At 49.4% G+C, this 15,684-nt stretch overlaps 1 protein-coding gene across 2 annotated transcripts in view; it reads right to left on the bottom strand.

Annotated features, from left to right (window-relative positions):
- Window positions 1–15,684, bottom strand: part of IGF1R (insulin like growth factor 1 receptor) — a 301,102-nt gene that overhangs the window by 274,186 nt on the left and 11,232 nt on the right. The window lies entirely within an intron of this gene.

Here is a 15,684-nt window from a genome sequence, read left to right as displayed (position 1 = left end):
AGGAGACAGGGCGTTTGGCCTCAAGCAGCTCCCGATCTGTCAGCAAGGCAGACACGTGAAGAGACAAAATCCCAACACAAGCAACAGACCAAGGAAGCTGAAAGACGGAAGGAATTAACTCTGGTTCTTTGTGGGAGGGAGGGAGCACAAAACAAAGCAAGCTCCAGCAGGTCTAATCAGGAATAAAAAAGAACCTAGAAACAGAAATAGTGAAAAGCAGATACTGAGGAAATAACACCATAAAGAAAATTCTACCAACAACTAATTTTTAAATGGGATGAGACTGATTTGTTGGAAATTTTTAACTTACCAGAATTAATTAAAAAAAAAAAAAAAAAAGACACCTGGACAGACCAATAGCCATGGAAGAATTTTTTTAAAGTTGTTACAGAACAATCCATTTTTAAAAACATCCTCCTCCACCGTATTGCCACTATATCAACTGTTGCAGAAAAGGTAAAAAGAAAAATCACTGGTAATTCATTTTACAAAGCTAGCATAAACCTGATAGCAAAATTGGGGAAAGACAGCATACAAACAGAACCACAAGATTATATCACTTAAAAATTTTGATGAAATGTGAGCAAACTAAATTAAATTAGAAATCTAAACAGTTACCCACCACAATCAAAAATAGTCTATCTCAGGAATTTGAGGAATTACTACCAGGTAATCCATTCCCACATCACCTCAACGGGTATAGCAACAACATCAGAGTCTAAATGGATACCAAAATGACATCTGATGACATTCAACACCCATCCTTAATTAGTCACCCGTGAAAACAAGACAGCTCTTCAACACGATGAAAATCTCTCTTAAACCAAAGAATATCACACATATTGAAGAATACCATTACCATTAACATAACCCAAAAGGACAAATATCTCCATAATTGGCTTCCCTGGTAGCTCAGCTGGTAAAGAATCCGCCTGCAACACAGGAGACCCTGGTTCGATTCCTGGGTTGGGAAGATCACCTGGAGAAGGGATAGGCTACTCACTCCAGTATTCTTGGGCTTCCCTGGTGGCTCAGACGGTAAAGAATCTGCTTGCAATGCAGGAGACCTGGGTTTGATCCCTGGGTTGGGAAGATCCCCTGGAGGAGGGTATAGCTACCCACTCCAGTATTCTTGTCTGGAGAATCCCATGGACAGAGGAGCCAGGCAGGCTGTGTCCATGGGGTCAGAAAGAGTCAGACACGATTGAGCGACTAGGCACACACACACATCTCCATAATCAGCATATAATACTATTCAGATGAGCTAGCCAATGCAATAAGACCCTGCAGCCAATGAATGCTGCTTGGTTGACCCATCCCCCACAGCAGGCCCACTAACTATCTCCCACCTACTAGCCCCAGGTGGCCATGTGAGGAAGGGACAGTTGGTAAAGCAAGGTTTGCAGGCAAGTCATCCTGCCCTTTTGCCCTTTGCCTTTCTATCTTCCTCTTCCTGCCTGAAACACAGACGTGATGTCTGGAGGCACAGGAGCCATCCTGTGACATGAGGACCAAAGACACACAGAGGGACAGAGAAACAGAAGCCTGGACTGTGGTCCTCCATGCCCTCACCGAGCACACTGCAGGGGCCACAGGCTCCTTTCCTCTAGACTTCTTAAACTGGAGAAAAGGCAGCCCTCCAACACAGCCATTTATAGTCCTAAATGATACATAACTGAAACAGAGTTAAGTACTGAAAAAACTGGAGACAAGATTTTCCTTATTGGTTATCAGTGACTCTGCATAGAAAAATCAGGAGAATCAACTGGGGGAAAAAAAACTGTAATAAAAGCAATCAACGAATTGGGTAAATACAAAATAAATACACAAAATTCCATAGCTGTTCTCACATAAACAATAATCAGTTAAAATATAAAAAGGGAAATAAAGAGTCCTCCCACATTAGCAACAAAAGTGTTAATTACCTAGGAATAACCCAGAAGGAAAAATATAAACCCTATGCCATTCTATGATTTCTTAACAGATAAATTAAAGTTGAATAAATAGAGAGATATGAAATGTCCTTGATGGAGAAGTCCAAATTTTGGAAATGTTATTTTCTTCCAAATTGATTTATTAACAATCAAAACCAAAACCCAATGGATTTTTTATGTTTTAGGAGGGTAGTGGAGAAGACAACTTGCAACAAAATGAAACAACACACACACAAAACTTCATGTAGAATGCCTCTCCAAAAACATTTAACTGAGTGGAGAGTCTTCCTGGAAGATACAGAATGAAGCTACCATATATAAGATAGTATGCTTTTACCACAAACAGCACACAGATCAGTGGGAAAAGATAGTTCTTAAACAGATCCTATAATAGAAAATATTTTAGATAATCCATTGAAGATAAAACACCACCATGTTGGGAAAACTGAATATTCAACAGGCAAAGTATCTCATTTTCTTGAAATACAAAATAAATCCTTAAAGCATTAAAGAACTAAAAGAAAAAGGTGAAACATAAGCTAAAATTGAAACTGATTTCGGCATGAGTACAAACTTTCCAAGCAAAAGAAAGACCATAATTAAAGATCATAGTGAAGAGACTGCTATTCTATATTAAAATGCAACACTGTATATTTCAACAAGTGAAAAAGCAAGCAGGCAGAAAGAAAACGAGAAGAAACATCTGCAATCCAGACAGCACAGGGTTAACATACTTTGCACGGGGTAAAGTGTCCTCGATAGAAAGGTCCACACAAACCTTTAAGAGTGAACTGATAAAAAGCCCAATCGAAAAATAGAAAAAAAGATCTCATCATTAATTTTTTAAAAGGAAATTAAAGCAGTGATATTAAATTTTTTTAAACACTGAAACTGCGAGGCTCAATTCAGCATTCAATACTGACAAAGAGCAGGGGGCCGGGTACTGTCGATGAAGTTTAAACGACAGTTTTCTGGAAAGCAATCTGGCAATATTTATCTAGGATCAAAAGTATACACACTTAAAAAAATTCCCAGTATTCCACTCTTTCAACTTTTAGGAGTCTAACCCAAAGAAATAATAACAGTAGCACCAACAACAGTACACATGACTTTATCATATTAGTTTTAATGGCAAAAACTGTAAAATGCTTAAATCTAACAATTATACAAATTTCATAACTTAAGACCATATTCCAGATGATAAAAATACAATGCAGCAGACAAAAATTCACAATGTGATGCTAAGCAGCAGGGGCATGAGGATAAAAATTTGTATCTATTGAACACTCATTTTGTTTTTTTAAATACACACTTATGTACACATGTAAGTTGAGGGAGATAAAAAAAAAAAAAAGACCTCAGGAAATTACAACGAACTATTAACAACGGTTACCTCTACACTGACTACAGATGATTTTTATTTTCCTTTTTTCCTAATGATAGTTTCCAATTTTCCCCTAATAACCATTTATTACTATTATAATTTGAAAAAAGCAATAAATGTAATAATTGTAGTATAAGGTGGCAGGCAAATTTGCCCCTAATTAAAGGTTCATTGTTCATTGTAGTGGCATATTATGTTTAAACAGGTCAAATGTGTGAGGCGGCTGTATTGCCAATGCACGCGTGATTGTTGAATCAATTCTCACTGCCTCCGAACCCTCTCAACCGCAGGCTCGGCTCCAGGAGGCAGCGGGCTCCGCCGAGAGAGCAGTGCGTGGAAGAGGCAGGAGGCCTTGCTGGGGCTGTGATCTGAGGGCTCTCTGGCCTCCATTTCTTTGCTTTTCATAAAACCCATCAAGTACCATGGACCCAACAGTGAGCACAATTCTTGCTTTCATGGGACCTTCAGTTTCTCTTTCCAGAATTTTAGGTTAAAGTGATTGTGACCACGGTTTTGTCCTTTTGATACGAGCGATTATGATTTGATAACAAATCCTATCTCAATACCTGGGTTCGACCCCTGGGTTGGGAAGATCCCCTGGAGAAGGAAAAGGCCACCCACTCCAGCGTTCTTGCCTGGAGAAGTCCATGGACTATGTAGTCCACGGGGTCGCAAACAGTCACACACGACTGAGCAACTTTCACTCACTCACTCCCTTCTGTCTCAATACAAGAATCAGATAGATTCTGCAGTCATTATTTTAAAGCATATCTAAAATCCACTCTTCCCCTAAAGACACAGGTTTGCTATAGATAGCATTAACACTGACCATTCAGAGACCACCACCAACTCATTCTGCCAACCGAACTTGTCTCTGACCCCCAGGATGGCCGTCACAGATGACAGAAACAGGATTCCACAGTTTGTGCAAATATTTCCTAGAGAAAACTGCAATGACAATGTAAAGTTCACTGGCTGAAGAGAAAGGGGAGCTAGCTAGATTTCCAGAGAGAAGAACATGCTGGCCTCAAACACACAAAATGAGAAACCAATCAGCAGAGCCCAACACAGAGGGGCTGTTTGTCAGGTATGTGCAGTGACTAGTTCGCAGAATGAGCAGCAAGTTTAAAAAGCAGGGGCTCCATCTGCTAGTTCAAAACACCCTGCCCCCAAGAGCTCTCTCTACACCATCAGCAGAAACTGGAGAGATTTCTTCATCCGCCAGAGGTGAGGCAGGCGTGTCTAACTGTAACAGAGCTTGCACCTCGCGTGGGAGAATCCAGCAGTTACCACCTGCTTCAAAAGGTGGTGTTTCCAAAGATGATGTATAAGGCTGTGCTGTGCTGAGCGACTCAGTCGTGTCCGACTCTTTGTGACCCCGTGGACTGTAGCCCACCAGGCTCCTCTGTCCATGGAATTCTCCAGGCCAGGATACTGGACTGGGTAGCCTTTCCCTTCTCCAGGGGATCTTCCCAACCCAGGGATCGAACCCAGGTCTCCCACATTGCAGGTGGATTCTTCATCATCTGAGCCACCAGTGAAGCCCAAGAATACTGAAGTAGGTAGCCTATCCCTTCTCCAGAGGACCTTCCCAACCCAGGAATCAAACCAGGGTCTCCTGCATTGCAGGCAGATTCTTTACCAGCTGAGCTACAGGGAAGCCCATGTGTAAGGCTACTAAGAGTCAAGGTCTTTGTGCTTAAAAAAATAAATAAATAAATCACCAAAAACTAAAAGTTATACCCAGGGATTATGTATTTTTTCCCATTTTTTAATTGTTGAGAGAGGCCCCAAAAAACTAGAGATAGAGAGCTATTATTCCCTCACTGGATGGGCAGCTGAGGAAAGATTCTCCCACTTATGATCTTTAGGAAGCGTCCCCCAGAACAGAGGCTGTTCCACCAACGTATCAGTTAACCAGATTGTGTAAAACCACGTGCCTTCCAAATAGATGCTACAGACAGACCATAACCCCAGGGAAGGCAGACAGCAGCACCTTCACATGCTCCTAGATGCAAACACAGGCCAGCAGGTGCAAGTAACAGGCACTGAACCACACACTGGAAGCCGGACATAGGAGTTCTACCCAGAAACATTTTCATTCACCTTCATGAAAGCCTAGATCAAGTTATCACTAGATATCCTGCTTCAACTTTTTAGACACCTGGATTGTGGGCCCGCGAGTAGGGAGTCCATTCACCACGGACGAAATGATTCTGGGGTCAGAATTAGTTTCCACAACCAGGACCACTTCAGTGGCCATGACATCATCCCTTAAAGCTGAAAAGGTTGTTGTATTTCTCAAAATCTTGTGACTCTGATCACAAATTCGATCAGAACTTTCAAACCAGAGGAATAAAATTTGTAGCATGGAAGCATTTGAACGTGAGACACTTCTGTGGCTCCACACTTTCATTTCACGAAAAGGGTTGTTGGGAAAAGGGAAAGTCTGACATTCCATCATTTTCTTGATTACTTTGGATCTTTCTCCCTTGTTGCAAGAATTATAAATACTCCCACTTCTTTTATATTCAGAAAGTGTCACTTGTACCTGAGTAAGTCTTTCGAAAATAAACATTATGAGGGAAACAGCTGCATTGTTGCAAATGTGTGTGTGCACTAGCAAACTCACTACTGCTTGGGTTATATTCACACACTCACACACACCATAAAGCTAAGAAGGAACCTAAAATGTCACCTGTGCACTTCTGGGCCGATTAAACTGAAGTTCTTTCAATTGATCGCCTTCATACAGCCTATCCAAACAAAAAGATCTCAAGAATTCCTTTTTAACAGCCCAAACAAGAGCCTAAACTTGCAAAGCTATTTTTCAGAGCTCAATAGTACAACAACAGGAAGTAGAACTTCTGGGCTGGGGATTTCGCTATTTACTTTTTCTTTCAATGGCTGCTTTTAAACGAGAGAGAAAAAAATGTCCACAGGCATTACAAATCCTGGAAGCTATGAATCAGGAAGTGGGAAATGGTTGATGCTGAAATGGCCAGCCTGAAAATCCTGGCTCTTTCATGTCGTCAAGTCTCCAGAACTAGGAATTTCAGAAATCTTAGGCATTCTGCATTGTTTTCTGAATCTTAAAAGAACCAAGATTTGGGCAAGAAAGGCCAGGGAGAATTAAGCAGTGAGTAAGCCCCTAACCTCTGGCTCGGTGCCCCGACCAGCACACATACCTTGCCCCCATAACTAAAGGTTCGGTGGGAACTCACTGTCTACAAATGGGGTTTTGTTTATGATGCTGCTCCAGAGAAGCGGGCGTGGGATGCTGGTGGGCACAGACAGCTGGCCTCACGCCTCAGCCCCCGTGTTCATACCTGGTGTGGAGCCCGCCTCAGACCTGGGACTAAGTATTTCACATCTCGGAACACCCTGCAGTTGATGAATAATGATGGTCACATTGGTTTTCAGGGCCAACTCTACCTGACAGAGGCTACTAAATCTGAGTAAAACTCAAAGGCCCGTGGAACAGAGTTGCGTGAACGCTTTCAGATGTCAGATTTGAGAGGGGCATCACTCCTTCACCTGTTTATTTAAGGGTGCTCGATCAACAGTGCAGGGCTCGCTCTACACAAAAACACCCTACAAACGTCTGCACAGGCGTTTACTATGCTGATCCGAGGGGGAAAGGCCACACTCTCATCCTCCCTGCAAAGGTCTCCCTCCTTCCACGCCTCAACCAGAATGCCTCCCCATTCCAAAGGCCTCACAGTCCGAACACCAAAAAGCTGCCAGGGCTTGGAAAACATCCCAGGTTACTTTCTACGGGGGTCAGACACACCACCTCCACTAGCAAGCTGCATGTGATGACGTATTTAAAACAATGCTGACCGGGGTGCGAAGCAAAGGAAGAGAATGGACGTTTCTGCTTATTCCCATTGGACGTGATAACCAGAGAGGCCTCTGTCTGGCCCAGAAGTGAGTAACTCTGGCAAATCAGACAGAGCCGAATCAGCCCCGGATGCAGTGTGATGGTGCTTGGGTGACGGAGGGTCCAGCCTTTCCCATCTCCCACACCACACTCACCACCATCTCCCCAAAAAGTCTCTGGGTTATTTCACAAAGACCAGGGGCCGCCAGCATATTAGTTTAACTTATGCAAGTAAGAGAACCAGTTTTCATGGACTGTTTTTGCCCGTGAGACTCCATCACATCTGTCAGCCTGGCCTCTGAGGACCCCTGACACCCACCCCAACCTGCCCCCAGCCTCATTCTCCACTCCCACTTCCAGCCTGTTCCCTGGACCCCAGCACATGTGCGTAAGCCCTCACCCAGCTCACCCCCATGCCGGGTAAACCCCAGTCCTCCCAGCACCTCCTCCAGGAGGCCCCAGGATCTCCTGCTGGGCTCCCATGGCCCGTGCCCCCACCCACTCTGGTCCTGTTCATCACGGCCCCGGTCCGCTCCCCGGAGCATCTCTCTGCAGCCACACGGCACGCCCTTCCAAGGCAGGCATGCCCGCCCTACTGCTGGCACGTCCCTGAACATCCAGACACTCCAATTTGTCTCTCTTCAACTTCTCCCAACCAGACCCTCTCTATGGAGCCCAGCCCAGCATCCTTCGAGCCCCTGATCCGCTTGCTCACCCCCTCGTCTCTGCAGTACAAGCGTCACCAGACCCTTCCACTCTGCTGCTCACCGCGGCCACATCCAGGCAGTGGGCTGTCTGCTCTCACAGTGCCCAGGGTGGGCCTGGCGTCGGAGAGAAGGCCGAAAGGCGTGCACAGGGCCCACCGCCCTGCCAGGAGCCAGGGTGCCGCCCCCCCAGGTGCCGCCGTCCTTCCATCCAGGAGAATCTACAGCTGCCAGGCACACACGACCCTCAGGGCAACTTTCTGACCAAGGCAGGAACGAGGTGGCAAATTGGACTTCAATTCAGAGCTCGGGGTGGCAAGAAAGGGATCATAAGTTCCCCACGAATGCCTGACACATATTCAGTGAACATTCAGACCAGTGGTCCAGGGGAGGTTCTGCGTGGAGGGGAGCAACCCTCACAGGGGCTCATATCCCCTTCACTGAAACACGCCCCGATTTCAGGCAGCGGAGGCTCCAAGCAGCGTGCCAAATCCAGACAGGCAGATGAGAGCGGTGAGCTGAGTCCTGAGGAAGCCTGACCTCAGGCTTCCTTCCTAGCGCGGTCCGCATGCTCGGGGATCCTCCCGGCAGAAGCTTTAAGACGCCTCATCCCTCTCTAAACTGGGCGTGGGATTAACGGGAAGGCTTGATCGATACCGATTTTACCGTCATGGGAATGACTCACCCTTAAATCCTACCCAGCTTAAAACTCAGCTGTGAACAGAAACAAAACAACATAATAGCAGGGTCAGATTGAAAATAGCAAGTACGACTTGTAAACAGTTCATGCTTATAAACAATTAACAGTCACCTCCCCAGTCATCCAGCTGCGTGGACATGCTGAGAGGGGAGTTTCGCCCATAACCCCAAGCGGGCCAGCGGCAGGACTGCTCCCGGCACGGCCCAACCCTTCACCACTGCTGGAGTCAGATTCACAAAACAGACCCGGGGGTGGGGGGCAGTTAAGACGAGGGCCTCTGAACCGCATTGCATTCATCGGAAAGGTGAGTCCTCACCAAGGACCTGAGCTTTCAACAACTCAAAGTGAAACGGGCCGGGAGTATAACGCCCCACTAGGAGCCACTGCAGAGTTCAAAGGCAGCAACTCCCTTGTCCAAAACTGGCGGAAGCGGGGTCGTCTGAGATTTCCCAATAACTACGCTCCTCTCACGCAGCATCCGCTCTAAGAAAAGCAGCCGCGTGCCCAGAAGACCACCTGTACATTTCACGCCTCTGGCCAATGCATCAGAGGGCAAGTGCGCCCAGGGCCATCTTAAAAGCATCCACGTTTAGGTGCTGGGCTTCACTTAGTTCTTCCAAATGAACCCGAAGCCAACTCTTGAAACTGACCAAGAACTTCATATGTATGTATATTACTCCATCGTTATGGAATGCATGTTTGTGTCCCCTGAAAATTCATATACTGAGGCCCTATCCGCCCCTCGGGATGGCATCAGTGAGGTCACGGCACCTCGTGGGGGGGTCCCACGGAGGCACGCGCGTCCTCTGGGCTAGAAGACCCGAGCTGCTCGCCTGCCTCCCTCCGCCCCCACGTGACGCCGCCACGTGGCAACGGCCATCTGCAAGCTGGGAAGCACACACTCATCACACACTGCCCCTGCCCCTGCCTTCATCCTGGACTTCCAGCCTCCAGAGCTGTGGGAATTGAGTATCTGTTGCTTAACCCCCAGCCTGCGGTGATTTGTCACAAGAGCCTGAGCCGATGCAGACGTCCCCCCAGCCTCATGGGAGCGCATCGCCACGCTGGGGAGCAGGATCCCACCCTCCTGACACCTCCTCCTGCCCAGGGAAAGACCAGAGTGGTCACTCCGGCTGACTTCTGAGACGCAGGCAAAGTACCAGTCCAACTTCCGCACCCGGCGGAGCTGCAGCCATGAGATCCCTCCCACGGGGCCCACATCGAGCAGGGCGGAGGAGACTCCCTTCACGGCCAGGCAGGCTCGCCTGCCTCCCGGGCTTGGTGGAACAAGGCAGGCCCAGGCCTGAGCCCCGACTCCCGGTTAAGCCAGAGCGTGATGGCTTAGGATGCAGAAGCAGGCCTGGAGAGCGGCTGCGGGCGCGGGGCAGGTGGCCTGGACGGCAGCACGTGCCCTGGCCCTCCGGCCACACCCCGGGGCCTCTGCCTCCTCCTCCGCGCTGAGGAGATGCTCCCACTCGGGCACGCAGGGGTCAAGCCCTTTCCTTCAGGGCTTCCTACGCGGCGGGGGAGTCCGCAAGCGGGAAGAAATTGAGCTGTCAAGGCAAATGAAAAACTTCTCGTCTCATCAGTGAGGGAACCAGATATCTAAACAAATCTCTCTTCTGGAAAAATAAGAAAATGAAAAAGCAATTACACGTCACATGGCTGATTAGTAATAAATTTCATTTGTGACTAGATGGCACAGGAGTCTGACTCCTGACTTGCCCTCCCTGAAAGGAAAACATCATCAGAGAGCCGCTCTCATTACGGCAAACAGACCGTCCCTGGTGACTCAGCACGAAGCTGCGTTTTCGGTGAAGCCTCTCCTGACCTCACACAGCCCCCCCGAGCTCCCGGGGCACCTGTGACAGCCCTCGCTTGCCTCCACCACCACGGCCACGGGCTGGCTTTGCCTCTCCTGCTCTCCCGCGGCACGCACTCAAGAAACAAGACTTTCTGAAACTGCGGTAAAATAAGCACGACGTGTTGTTGCTCAGTCACTCAGTCATGTCCAGTTCTTTTGTGACCCCATGGACTGCAGCCCGCCAGGCTCCTCTGTCCATGGGATTTCCCAGGCAAGAATACTGGACTGGGTTATCATTTCCTTCTCCAGGGGAGCTTCCTGACCCAGGGATTGAACTCGGGTCTACTACACTGCAGGTGGATCCTTCACCACCGAGCCACCAAGGAAGCCCATTTGAACCATCTTTAAGTGCACAGTTCAGCGTCATGAAGCACATTCACACTGTTGCACAAACATCGCCACCATCCATCCTCAGAACTCTTTCCACCCTGCACGACTGAACTTCCAAACCCATCAGACACTAACTCCCCATCCTCCCCTCCCTCAGCTCCTAATACCCGGCATTCTACTTTCTGTCACTGGCGATGTGGCAACTGTAGGTTCCTCATCTAAGTGAAATCATACGGTATTTGTTGACTTGTGACTGGCTTCTTTCATGTAACATAATGTCCTCTAGGCTCATCCTTCTTGTAGCATGTGTCAGAATCTCCTGACTTTTTAAGGCTGCATAATATTTGATTGCTTATACGGGCCACATTTTGTTTAATCAATGGACACTTCCAGCTTTCAGCTACTGCAAACAATTATTTGCTGCTATGAACATGGGTGTGCAAATATCTCCAATTCCCTGCAATCAAGGCCTTTGGGCATATACTAATGTAGGACTGCTGATCAGACTGCAAATCTGTGTTTAATTGTTCCCGGGACACCCCCACGCTGTTTTCCACAGCAACTGCCCCATTTACTTTCCCATCAGCAATGCACAATGGCTGTAACTTCTTCACATCCTTGCCAACACTTGTTATTTTCAATGTTTTGATAATCACTGTCCTCACGGATATGAACTGGTGTCTCACTGTGGTTTTGATTTGCATTTCCCTAATGTCTAGTAAGTGGCTCATCTTGTCTAGTGCTTTTTGACCTCAAGGAATAACTTGTAAACCAAAGGAATTAACTCCTCCCGCTAAGAAAAGCGCTCTTATTGTGAACTGTTTAATCAAGTTGGTTTATTAAGGGGTCTGGAATTCAAAACACATTTCCCCAAGAAACATTATCATAGGTAACAGCCCCCTAACGAGAGCACCCAAGCCCAGCTAACAAGCTCCTGAACCAGGACTAAGCCTGATCTCCATCCCAGGAACCAGAAACCCTGTACCATCCAAGGGGGCAGAGCAGAAGGGCAGTTCCTCCTCTCCATTCTAGAGGAGGCTCTCCAGCAAAGAATTTACTACCAGGCACCACCTTCTCCCGAGGCTCGGATGGCAAAGAATCTGCCTGCAATACGGGAGACCTGGGTTCGATCCTTGGGTTGGGAAGATCCCCTGGAGAAGTGAATGGCTACCCACTCCAGTATTCTGGCCTGGAGAATCCCATGGACAGAGGAGCCTGGCGGGCTGCAGTCCAAGGGGTGGCAAAGAGCTGGACACGACTGAGCCACTAACGCTCTGACTCTTACCATCTCTGGGGCTGGCTCCCACCCCCTCACTGAGACCTCTGGCAGCCAGGACCCCACACCACACGTTCTCACTTTTTCCAGTATTTTGAATATGTGAACTAGTGTTTTTGGATAAGTAGTTTTGGATCTGTGTCCTAAATGCAGGTGGGGATATGATGCTCCCCTCACTTCTCATATAGACCTTCCTCTCCAGAAGGCCATCTGGCCGCTGAGCCACTCGCGAGGAAGGCAGAGAGCAGGGCTGAACATGCTCCAGTAAGCCCTGACGCCTGGGCTATCTTGGGGTTTGAATAACTGCCTCTCCTGGAGGAGCACGTTCCGCATCCTTCCCCGGAGGCAGCAGGGATGACAGGAAGAGAGGGGAACAGAACAGACGAAGGTGCCTTCTATCCGCAAAGACAAAGGCTGGAGCCAGCACTCACGAAACTCCTCTAAGTCAACTGAAGCTACTAGAGTCTTGATGTGAAGGTCAGAGAAGGCGAATGATCCTAAAAGCTGAACATCAGAATCCATAAGCACCAGGAGGGCACTGACCACTTTTTAAGGAAGTAAACAACTTTTAACACCGGTTTCCTCCATCCTTAATAATAAGACCAACCCCCTAGGGCAGATGACAGGCACGACATTCCAATGTAGGCATATCTGCCCAGGAAATACTTAGACTTGTCCTCTGAGATGGGACCAACCGACTCCTATCTTGCAGATGAGAAAACCAGGGCACACAAGGAAAGCAAGGTGTCCAGGCACAGCCCATAAGCAGGCGTCTCATTCGAGGTAGAGCCCGAGCCGTACAGAATCTGGAGCATCAGAGACGGCTGGAGAGAAGGGCGTTCTGGACCCAGCAGAAGGCGTGGTTTCCACCCTCGGCACACAGACACCACGCCCCTTAGGTCCGCTCGCTCCCGCGGGCTAAGGCATTTAAAACTTGGAAGTCAGCACGCTGAGAGCAGAAAGTAGCCCCAGGCCTCCAGGCGGCCTGCGGGTCTGGTGTGTTTCTAAGGCTGCTTGTCCCGCGGAAACAGTTGCGGGAAGGGCAGCAGGAATCGTCCAGCACCAACCGCCCCCACCCCTGTGAAGGACCAGTGACCGCTTCTCAGCGGAGTAACAACGTGCCGGTTGAGTTCGAAACATCAATACACGTTCAAGTTAAAAAGCACCAGTAGCAGAGCCCAGAACTGGACGCCTAACCGGCCTCCCCTTTCCATCAAATGAGCCTCCCTGCTCCGGGTGGTCAGCCTCCAGCCTCAGTGCAGGGCCCAGCATGCGGCTCGGAGGGGACCTGGGGTCACGGCCGGGTTGGGTCCCCGGAAAGCGGGAGAGCGGTACCTGGCGAGGCGCACACAAGCGCACCTGAAGAGGCTTCACTCTTGTTTCCAGAGGAGAGGAATGTCTCTGGAGGCTGTGTGCCCATTTCAGCCTGGTCCCCTCCTTCCCCAGCACCTCCGATGCCCCGGACGAGGGCGAGCGTTGCTCTGGGGCGCGCTTCTGACTGGTCAGGGTGTGACCTGGCCCCCGGGGCCCCCCACACGCCCCCACTAGGAGCTCCCTGCCGCGAGCTCAGCTCTCCCATCCGCCCCAGACTCCACCGGCCCTGCCCGACCCCTGGAGCCTGTCCCACGGCACCCGAGCATCAGACCTTCAAGGAGCATAGAAGTCGGAGCACCCGCGGCCGCCCGAGCTCTTCAGCAGCTTGACGCCCCCCACCCCTGCCACCCATCCGTCTCAGGAGTTCAGAAGGTCAGGGCAAGTGCAGGAAAGGGGGCCAGTCCTCCAGGGGCGAGCGCAGGGCCACCAGGGCCTGCAGAAGAGACAGATTAAAACATGTGCCTGTTGGATGCTCCCTACGAGCCGGTCCTGCCGGGCACTTGCGATGCAAGACTATCCCTCGTGGCTCAGCAAACCGCCGATTGGGACAGTGAGGCTCCAGCGTCTGCCTACATCTGCAGGGGCTGCCTGTGGCAGGGCGGAGGGACTTGGGGGGGCTTCAAAGGCAGAAAGTGCCGTGACAGGGGCAGACGAGAGGTAGGCGCTGTGCTGGTTTGTAAGGATGGAGCTCACCTGCACCCTGTTCAACATCTGCATGGCACTTTCCAAAACACTCTTAAACAAGCTATGCTTGAAATTAATGCACCAGGTTCAAATGGTTATGTTTCCATTTATCTGTAGGAAATATCCCACTGGACTAGAGTCCTTAGGGTATGAAGCTTTCAAGGGTAATCTCTCAGGTGTTAATTACGTTCAGGAGACCTATTATTCCATCAACTTCTGGGGGGTGGGGGGTGCAGGCTTCCACCTTCAGTGGCCCCACAAGAGGCCGTCAGAGGCCTCGTCCACAGCCCTGAGGGAAAGGGAGCACTTAAGTGACAGGAGTCTTTAAGGTGAGCTATTGACCCGCCAGGAGTCAAGGCAAAAGTTAACTGGCCCCGTCCAGGAAACCGTGCAAAAAACAGAAGTCCCGCTCGGGCCAGCCAGGCCTTCCTAAGAACCTGTCTCTCTGCATGCTGTCTCTGGATCTGAAGGCCGTGAGCAACAGCCTGGGTGTTTGTGGTCGTTCAGAGGGGAAAGTGTGGGGGTCAGGAGTGGCAGAGGGGGCCCCATGGACGCCCCGCCTGCCCCAGGCTTCAGGCGAGCCGGCACGCCACATGGCGGGACCCAGGCTGCCTCCAACTGGTGCCGAGAGAGATGTGTTAAACGCTCGAAGAGCCTCCCCAGTGGCTCAGCGGTAAAGAATCCGCCTGCAATGCCGGAGAAGCAGGAGACTGGGGTTCTCTCCCAGGGTCGGGAAGACCCCCGGAGAGGAAAATGGCAACTGACTCCAGTATTCTTGCCTTGGAAACCCCACAGACAGAGGAGCCTGGCGGGCTACAGTCCACGGGGTGGCAGAGTTGGACATGACTGAGTGACTGAACCACATGCAGAGGGAACTTCTGCAACAAGCCCTCCCTCCAGAGAGATGAGGCAGCCTCAACACAGGGCTGGACTCACAAGTGACCTTTCCGGGGTTCTAGGGTTTTCACTCACCTCAGTGTACAAAAAGCCTGATTAAACCATGATGTTAAAGATAATTTTACTGCTTCCAAGTTCTCTGCAGGAGAAACTGGCCTGATGAAACGTTTCAGCTGGCAGAGTGATCATGCTGCTGTTCAGTCGCTCAGGCGTGTCCAACTCTTTGCAATCCCATGGACTGCAGCACGCCAGGCTTCCCTGTCCTTCACTCTCCCGGAGCTTGCTCAAACTCATATCCATCGAGTCGGTGATGACATCCAACCATCCTGTCCTCTGTTGTCCCCTTCTCCTCCTGCCTTCAATCTTTCCCGGCATCAGGGTCTTTTCCAACGAGTCAGCTCTTCACATCAGGTGGCCAAAGTACTGGAGCTTCAGCTTCACCATCAGTCCTTCCAATGAATATTCAAGGTTGATCTCCTTTAGGATGGACTGGTTGAATCTCCTTGCAGTCCAAGGAACTCTCAAGAGTCTTCTCCAGCACCACAGTTCAAGACCATCAATTCTTCGGCACTCAGCTTTCCTTATGGTCCAATCCTCACATCCATACAAGACTACTGGGAAAAAAATAGCTTTGACTACATGGACCTTTGTCGG

This window comes from Cervus elaphus, chromosome 13 (genome assembly GCF_910594005.1).
Source record: "Cervus elaphus chromosome 13, mCerEla1.1, whole genome shotgun sequence".
In the NCBI taxonomy this organism is placed as follows: domain Eukaryota; kingdom Metazoa; phylum Chordata; class Mammalia; order Artiodactyla; family Cervidae; genus Cervus; species Cervus elaphus.
Note: the sequence above shows the minus strand (reverse complement) of the source record. Positions and strands in the feature narration are given on the sequence as shown.